The 7,985-nt window shown below is 62.2% G+C and overlaps 1 pseudogene; it reads left to right on the top strand.

The window, feature by feature from the left end:
- The first annotated feature begins 4,622 nt into the window (after window positions 1-4,622).
- On the top strand, window positions 4,623-6,840 carry LOC133276389 (uncharacterized; annotated as a pseudogene).
- Window positions 6,841-7,985: the final 1,145 nt, after the last annotated feature.

The following is a 7,985-nucleotide window of genomic DNA, read 5'->3' as shown; positions in this document are numbered from 1 at the left end:
CTGGTCTGGCTGCTTCAAAGCCGCACTGGGCAGGCACCCTTCTCCACGGGCACACACACGTGTGCGTTCACATGCGTGTCCATGCGTGTCCGTGTGTGTCCGTGCGTGTCGTGTCCCACTGTCCCTCTCGGGTCTTTTTGCGGTCTGGGCTTGCTGTCCCCTCCGCGGCACTCAGGAAGCCCTTACCCCAAAAAGCATCCGCGGGGGACCCGCTCGCCGGGGGGATCCAAACCCCCTGGGGACAGAGGGGACACTGCGCACGGGGGGGTCACGAGGCCGCTGGGACCCTCGGGTGGCGCTTGGGGGGCACACGGCAGGGGGGGGTTGCACGTCGGCAGCTCATGGGCATGGGACAAGGTGGGGCAGCCACGTGTCAGCATGGGCAGGGGATGGGCACCAACCGGGGCTCTTGTGCATGGGGGTGCACAGCCCTGGAGGGGGCACAGGGGGTGCACGGGCACAGGGTGTGCACAAGGATGCACAGCCCCAAAGCGTGCACAAGGGTGCACAAGGATGTGCAGCCCCACAGTGTGCGCATGGGTGTGCACAACCCCTGTGTTGCACCCCCACCATGCACACACCAGCACGGGCCAGGGACACCCCATGTGCACAGGGAGAAGCACAAACGGCTGTGGCACTGCCCAAAGTGCCACCAGGACCCTTGGCCCCACATCCCCTTGGCCCCATGTCCCTTCATCCCATGTTCCTTATCCCATGTCCTCCACATACCCTTATCCGTTTGTCCCCTTGTTCTCTCATCCTCTTGGCCCCATATCCATATATCCCCTCCTTCCCTCGGCCCCTGTCCCCATTGTCCCCTTATTCCTTTGTCCCCTCGTCTCCAGCAGCACCCCATGGCCGTGTGTCCCTTCACACCATCACACCTGTCCCCAGCACCATCTCCTGTGACCGATAGTGACTCCATGGTAGATGTCACTGTGACCGATGTCCCTGTCCCCCACCCATGTCCTCTAAACCCGTATCACATGCTGGATCCCAGCACTCCCAGTTTGGGTGCCCAGTTACCAGTACCATAGCAACACTCTTGTTAGGGCTTCATGTGGAGCTTGCACACACACATGCACACACATGCACATACATCTACATACATATACACATGTGTGCCCCACAGCAAAGCCCAGCTCTGTCACTCAGCCTGGGGCAGCCAGGGGGGACATGGGGACATTGAGGACATTATTGCAGCCCTGTCCCCCCTGGTGGCACCCAGGGAATGGAGTGAGGGGAGTGGAGGGGCTGGTGGGGACTGGGGACATGGGGGTGATGCTGCCAGGTGGGAACAGGGCTTGGGGACAGGGAGTGATGGTGGCTTGGGGGGACAGGGACTGGGGACATGAGAAGGGTGATGGTGGCTGCAGGGGAATGGGGACTGGGGACAGGAGTGGCAGCAATGGTGGCTGGGGGGGGGGGTAGGGACTGGGAACAGGGACTGGGGACATGAGGGATGATGGATGGAGGGGAGACAGGGCTTAGGGACGAGAAGAATGCTGGCTAGGTGGGGACGCCAATAAAGAACAGGGCTTGGGGACATGGGTGTTGCTGGGTAACAAGACAGGGACTGGAGACAGGGCTTGGGGACATGAGTGATGGTGGCTGGCAGGGGACAGGGCCTGGGACAAGCATGGTGATGGCTGGGGGGGTTCAGGGTTGGGGGCCACGAGTGGTGCTGGATGGGGGACAGGGCTTGGGAACAGGAGCTGGCTGTGAGGGGGACAGGGTCTGGGTGCAGGAGAGAGGTGATGGCTGCGGGGGGACAGGGACTGGGGACAGGGTTGGGGGACACGAGTGATGGTGGCTGGAGGGGGACAGGGACTGGGGGCAAAAGTTGGAGCAATGGCGGGTGGACAGGGCTTGGGGACGGAGTGGGAGGGATGCGTCAGGGACAGGAACCGGGGACAAGATCGATGCCTAGGGGGGAACAGGGATCAAGGACAGGACTGGGGACACGAGTGACGGTGTTGGGAGGGCAGGGCAGGACGGGGGGCATGGTGATGGTGTCGGGGGTGTCAGGCCATGGTGACACGAGCCCTGGGGCACTGACCCGCGGTTCCTGGCAGGACTGCAGCTGTGTTTGCCCGGCAACGCACCGGTGGTGGTGACTGTCCTTGTCACCCCCCGCCCCGGGCACCCCGACCTCCCCCCCGGCAGCCTGAGGGCACTCGCAGGCAGACGCTCATCGCTGGGGTGTTGCAGTGAACCCCATTGTCCCCTTGGGCTACCCCATCTCCGTCCTCGCATGGCCCCAGCTGTGTCATGTCCTGTCCCCCCCACCCCGGGTCTGGGAACATCAGACAGCACCCAGCACCCCCCCGGGTTACAGGCACCTCTGGGGACACCCATGAGCCCCCTTGATCTGGGTTTGAAGCCCCTTCCGGGGTGGGCTCCATGCCCCATGTCCCATATCCCTGTGTCCCCATATCCCCACGCCCCCCCCCCATGTCCTCTCATATCCCGATGTCCCATATTCCATATCCCCATATTCTCATGTCCCCATATCCCCATGGTCCCCATATCCCCATGTTCCCCCATGTCCCATATCCCACATCCCCATATCCTGTATCCCCATGTCCCCCCCATCCCTATATCCCCATGTTCCCCCATGTCCCCATGTCGTCCCCGTGTCCCCATGGGGACCCTGTGGTGATGCCGGTGTCAAGCCGGGGTGAATCCCAACCGCCAGGAATGTGGGTGCTAGTCCAGGCTGGCCGCAGGATCCCTTGGGAATGCTGGGCTCCCCCCACCGGGCTGCCGGCAATCCCAGCGGCTCCAGCCAGCCCGTAATATCCAGGAATTAGCCGGGTGGCTCCGCACCAAAATAACAGCGGGAAGCGGGGGAGACACAGGGAGAATCCCACGGGATGGGGGCTGCCAGCTCCCGCCTGCCCCGGGGATGAATCCTGGCGCTGGATCCCGAATCCCGGCCCCTGGGGACTTCCCTGTTGAGGGGGTCCGTGGCCGGGGTGGCCCCCGGGGATGGGGACAGGGGTATAGGGAGCCGGGGGGTGGGAGGAGTGTGCCCCCATGGGGGTGCAGACGGTCTGATGGGGCTCTTGGTGACAGCTAGGACCGACTCTGTCCCCCAGCCCTGTCCCCAGCCCATCCTAGTCCTTGTCACTGTCCTCGTCCTTGTCCACATCCCTGTCTCATCTCTATCCCAGCCCTATTCCCATCCCATCCCTGCCCCTGTCCCCATCCTGCACCCAGCCCATCCTGGTCCCAGTCCCATTCCCACCCAATCTGTGGCCTCATCCCCATCCCTGTCTCTGTCCCATCCCCTTCCCATTTCGGTCCCCATCCCCATCCTCATCCTTGACCCTGTCTCATCCCCATCCCATCCCAGTCCCGATTCCCACCCCCACCCTATCCCCATTCCTGTCCCCGTTCCCATCCCATCCCCATTCCCATCCCCCATCCCTATCTCCGTCCCATCCCACCTGCCCAGGTGTACATGTGCCAGATCTCCGTGCCCAGATGCGTGTGTGTCCAGATGCGCATGGGCGCAGACCCGCCTGTCCCAGACGTGCGTCTGCCCAGATACGAGCGTGCCCAGATGTGTGAGTGCGCGAGTGTGCCCAGACCCGCGTGTGCCCGGCCGCAAGCGCTGCCCGACGTGTGCTCACACCCGTGTGTGCCCCCCCCCCCCACGCTGGGTGCTGTGGGGCAGGACGGGGCCAAGGAGGGACGGACCCGGGGAGGGGGGGGGGGGGGGGGTGTCCCATGGAGCACCAGGGCGCGTGTGAGCTCGCGGCGCGTGTGAGTGTGCACGGCGCTGCAGGCGGGGATGTGTCACCGCGCACACGCACACGGGGGGGGCGGTTCCAGCCGGGCACGTAGACACGCAGGACGCGTCCGCGCGCTGTGGGGCACGCGGTGGGGCGGGGTCGTGTCGGGGGTGGGAAGTGCCCCAGGGTCACCTGGGGATACCCCCACACACACGTGCTCGGGGTATCCCCGGGCCCCCCCGTGCTCATTGTGTCCCGCCCCCCCCCGCAGTGCTCCATGTGACCCCCGCAACATTCCCCGCTGTGCTCGGGGTATCCCGAGGACGCCCCCATATTCACTTGGACCCGTTCCCCACACGCGGTGCATCTCCGGGCCCCCCATCCCATGTTCGGTTCGTCCCTGGGGGACTCCTCTCTGATGCTCCGCATGTCCCCAGGACCGCCCTCCTCCCCCGGTATTGCTGTGTCCCGGGACCCCCGCTCTCGGTGCATCCACGGGATCTCCATCGTGTTCCGTGCATCCCCGGGACCCTGCCCGGTGCTCCGTGTGCCCCTGCCCGCCCGTGCTCACTGTGCCCCGGGACAACTCCCACGGTGCATCCCGTCCCCCGTCCCCTCGTGTTCCATGTGTCTCCGGGACCCCCTCACCATGTTCGGTTTATCCCCAGGGCCATCCCATTGTCGCTGTGTTCCGGCTTCCCCGTGGTCATTGTGTCCTAGGGTTGATCCCCTCCCGTGCATCCCCGGGAATTACACACACCCCCCCCCCCCGATCCTCCATATGACCCCGGCACCCCCCCCGTTATCGCTGTGTCTCGGGATCCCCCGGCTTGCTGCATCCCCCGTCGGACACATGGACGGACATAGACGGACCCCCGGGCACACGCGTGGACACACGGATACAGGGACGGACACACGGACACGGCCGCCGTCGGGCCGGGGCGGGCGGGGCCGGGAAGCGCCGTTGTGCAACGGCCCCGCTCCGCTATAAAGGGGGGGCCTCGGAGATGGAGCCGCCGACGGGACTGGACGGGACCCTCAGGGCGAGCCAGGTAAGGGGAGGATCCCTCGCACCCCCACCTAGGGACACCCCTTGTCCCGGGATACCCCTTGTCCTGGGACCCCCATTCTCCTGGGACATCCCCCCATGGGACACTCCTTGTCCCGGGACCTCCCCACCCCAGGACACCCCCACTGTGGGATACCACTTCCCCAAGGACCCCCCCTTGTCCCGGGATACCCCCCTCATGGGACCCCCATTCTCCTTGGACACCCCCTCATGGGACACCCCTTGTCCCGGGACCTCCCCACCCCAGGGACACCCCCACTGTGGAACCCTCCTCCTCCCCAAGGACCCCCTTTGTCCCTGGGTACTGCTCCCATGGGACACCCTCCTATGGCAGTTCCTTTGTCCTGGGACATCTGCCTCTGGGATCACCCTCTTCCGGGACACCCCCACCATGGGACATCCCTACCACCCCAGGACACCCCCACTTTGCCCCTCACAACTCCCCAGGGCCACCACCCCAAGGGACTCCCCAGCGCTGTGGGGTGCAGAGTGGGGGGACACGGGACCCCAGAGGCCATGGGGGGGACACCTCCCGTATCTCCCCCACCCCCGTATCCCCTCCTTGTCTCCATCTCTCCCCTCACTCCCTATCCCCCCCTTGTCCCCCTTTGTCCTCCCCCATCCCCATGTGTTCCCTACGTGCCCGACCCCATGCCCCGACCAGGGGCTCACTCCCCGCTCTCATTCCCCCCCCCCCCCCCCGAGGCTCCTCGGGCAGGTTTTGGGTCCCCCCTCGTGTCCCAGTGCCGGTGCCATGTGGGGCCCGGCCGCGCCGCTCTGGGCGCTGCTGTGCCTGGGGCTGCCCGCGGGAGCGGGGCGCCCCGTGGGGCTGGACAGGGTGCGGGTGGATGCGAAGAACCTGATCCGCACCCTCAGCACCCGCCTCCAGCGCCTGCAGGTGAGGGGGGGGGCCCCAAGACGGCCCCGGGTCAGGAAAGGGGAGGGGGGAGCCTCACGGTAGCCCATGGGGGGCACGCAGAATGGACGAGGGGAGATGGGGGGGGGCAGAGGGGGGGATATAGAAGGAGGGGGAGGTGTCTGTGCCTAAATTGGGAGTCTCGGGGGGGGGGGGGGGGGGCACAGCACGGCTGGGGGGGGATCTCTGAGGCACAGATTGGGGACCCTCATGGGTGGGATGCTGGATAGGGGGTCCCTGTGCCCTAACTAGGGGTCCCAGGAGAAAGGTCCCCATGGCTGTAGGGTTTAGGGGGTGCTTTGAGGCAGGGATTGGAGGTCCCCTGGGGGGGGGATGCTGAATAGGGGGTCACCATAGGAGGTCCCCATAGGGGATCCCATGGCTGAGGGTTCTGTGCCCAAACTCGGGGTCTCCAGGAGGGGTCCCCATGGCTGTGTGTGGTGGTGGGGTCTCTGGGCCCAGATTTGGGGGGTTCCAAAGGACAGTTCGTTTGGGAGGAGGGGTATTCCCAGGGGCGGTTCCCCATGGCTTGGCGGGGGGGGTGTGTCTATGCCCTGGATAGGGATGTTCCCAAGGGGTAGATGCTGGGAGGGGGGATCCCCATGCCCAGATGTGGGGTCCCCAAGGCTGAAGAAGCTGAGGGGGGTCAGTGACGTGGATGGTGGGGGACCCCCATAGCTGGCGGGGGTTGTCTGTGTGGGGGTGTCTGTGGGTGCTGACCTCCCCGTGTCCCCCCACAGCTGTTCCCGCTGGGGGTGCAGATCCGCGGGCTGGGGGCGGTGCTGGAGGGGCCGCCCCCCCCTCCGGGGCTGGGGGCGATGGGGCAGCGCCTGCAGCTCTTCCAGCGCCTGCTGGGGGCGCTGCCGGGAGGGGGCGCCGGGGGGCGGCGCCGCTGGCGCAGGTGGCCACGGACCTGGAGACGCTGCGGCACCTGCTGGGGGCCATGGGCGCACTCCTGCGCTGCCCCCCCCCGCCACCGCCCCCCCCCGCGCCGCCCCCGCCCCCCCGCCGTGGCAGAGGCGCCCCACACGGCGGCAGGGGTGACCCTGGCCCGGCTGCGCCGCTGCCTCGATGCGCTGGAGCGGGGACTGGAGGGGGGGGAGATGGGATGTTAGCGGGGGGGCAAGGGGGGAACGCGGGTGTTAACGGGGGGAGGAACATGTAGGGGGGGGGGACATGGACCCGGGGTGGTGACGTGCACAAGATGGAGGGGGGGGGGGTGTCCAGGGTGTTAATGGGGGGCATAAAGGGGGAACATATGGGGACAATAGGGGGGAGCCAGGATGTTAATGGGGAGAGATGGGACATAGGGGGACATGGGGTGTTAATGGGGAGGGACATGGAGGGATATGGGGTGTTAATGGGGGGGGTAGACATGGAATGACATGGGGGACCCGGGCTTTTAATGAGGAGGACATGGGCAGACGTGGGGGACACAGGGGGACACATAGGGGGGACCCAGGCTGTTAATGGGACACGGGGGGGTACGGGACACACTGCTGTGATTGCTCTTATTTTATTACTATTTTATTAATATTTCATTATTTGACTGTTATTTTATGCTATTTCCTTATGTTCTTGTCCTTTTACTGTTATTACTATTTTATTATTTTCTTAGTAATTTATTAATATTTAATTATTTTCCTGTCATTTTATGACCATATCGTTATTTTAGTGTTTATTGCCATTTCATCATTTTTTGTTACTCTATCACTATTTATTAATTCATTATTTTACTGTTAATATTTTCCCATTTTATTGCTATTATTGTATCAAACTATGACCAAATTCTTCTTATTATATTCTGATTTAGGTACAATTAGTGATTAGTACTGAAGTTTTATTAATTAAAATACTGTTAGCATTAACTATGAAAGTCTTAATTTATTATCATGGAATTCATGTTTAATTATCGTTATTAGTGGATTATTTCATTTTGTAATTTATTAATGTTATTTTTATCATTGAATTATTTATCATTATTTTATTACCAGGGCATCATTATTGTATTTGTATTAAATCCTTATTTTATTGTTGTTATAACTGAATGCCCAATATTTTCATTATCACATTATTATTAGCATTGTTATTACTAGTATTGCCACTCTTGAATTATTATCCAATTCTTATTTTATCATCATTTTACTATTGTTACTATTGTTATATTGAATTATCACAGAATTATTCATTCTTCTGATTGAATGCCCATGTGGATGGTGACAATGGTGACAATGGTGACAACAACCACGGTAGCAGCTGC

This window comes from Pezoporus flaviventris, unplaced genomic scaffold (genome assembly GCF_033815535.1).
Source record: "Pezoporus flaviventris isolate CSIRO_AGI_PZ_B2104156 unplaced genomic scaffold, CSIRO_AGI_Pfla_v1 ptg000045l, whole genome shotgun sequence".
NCBI lineage: Eukaryota > Metazoa > Chordata > Aves > Psittaciformes > Psittacidae > Pezoporus > Pezoporus flaviventris.
The sequence above is the reverse complement of the archived record's forward strand: the minus strand, read 5'-3'. Positions and strand labels throughout refer to the sequence as shown.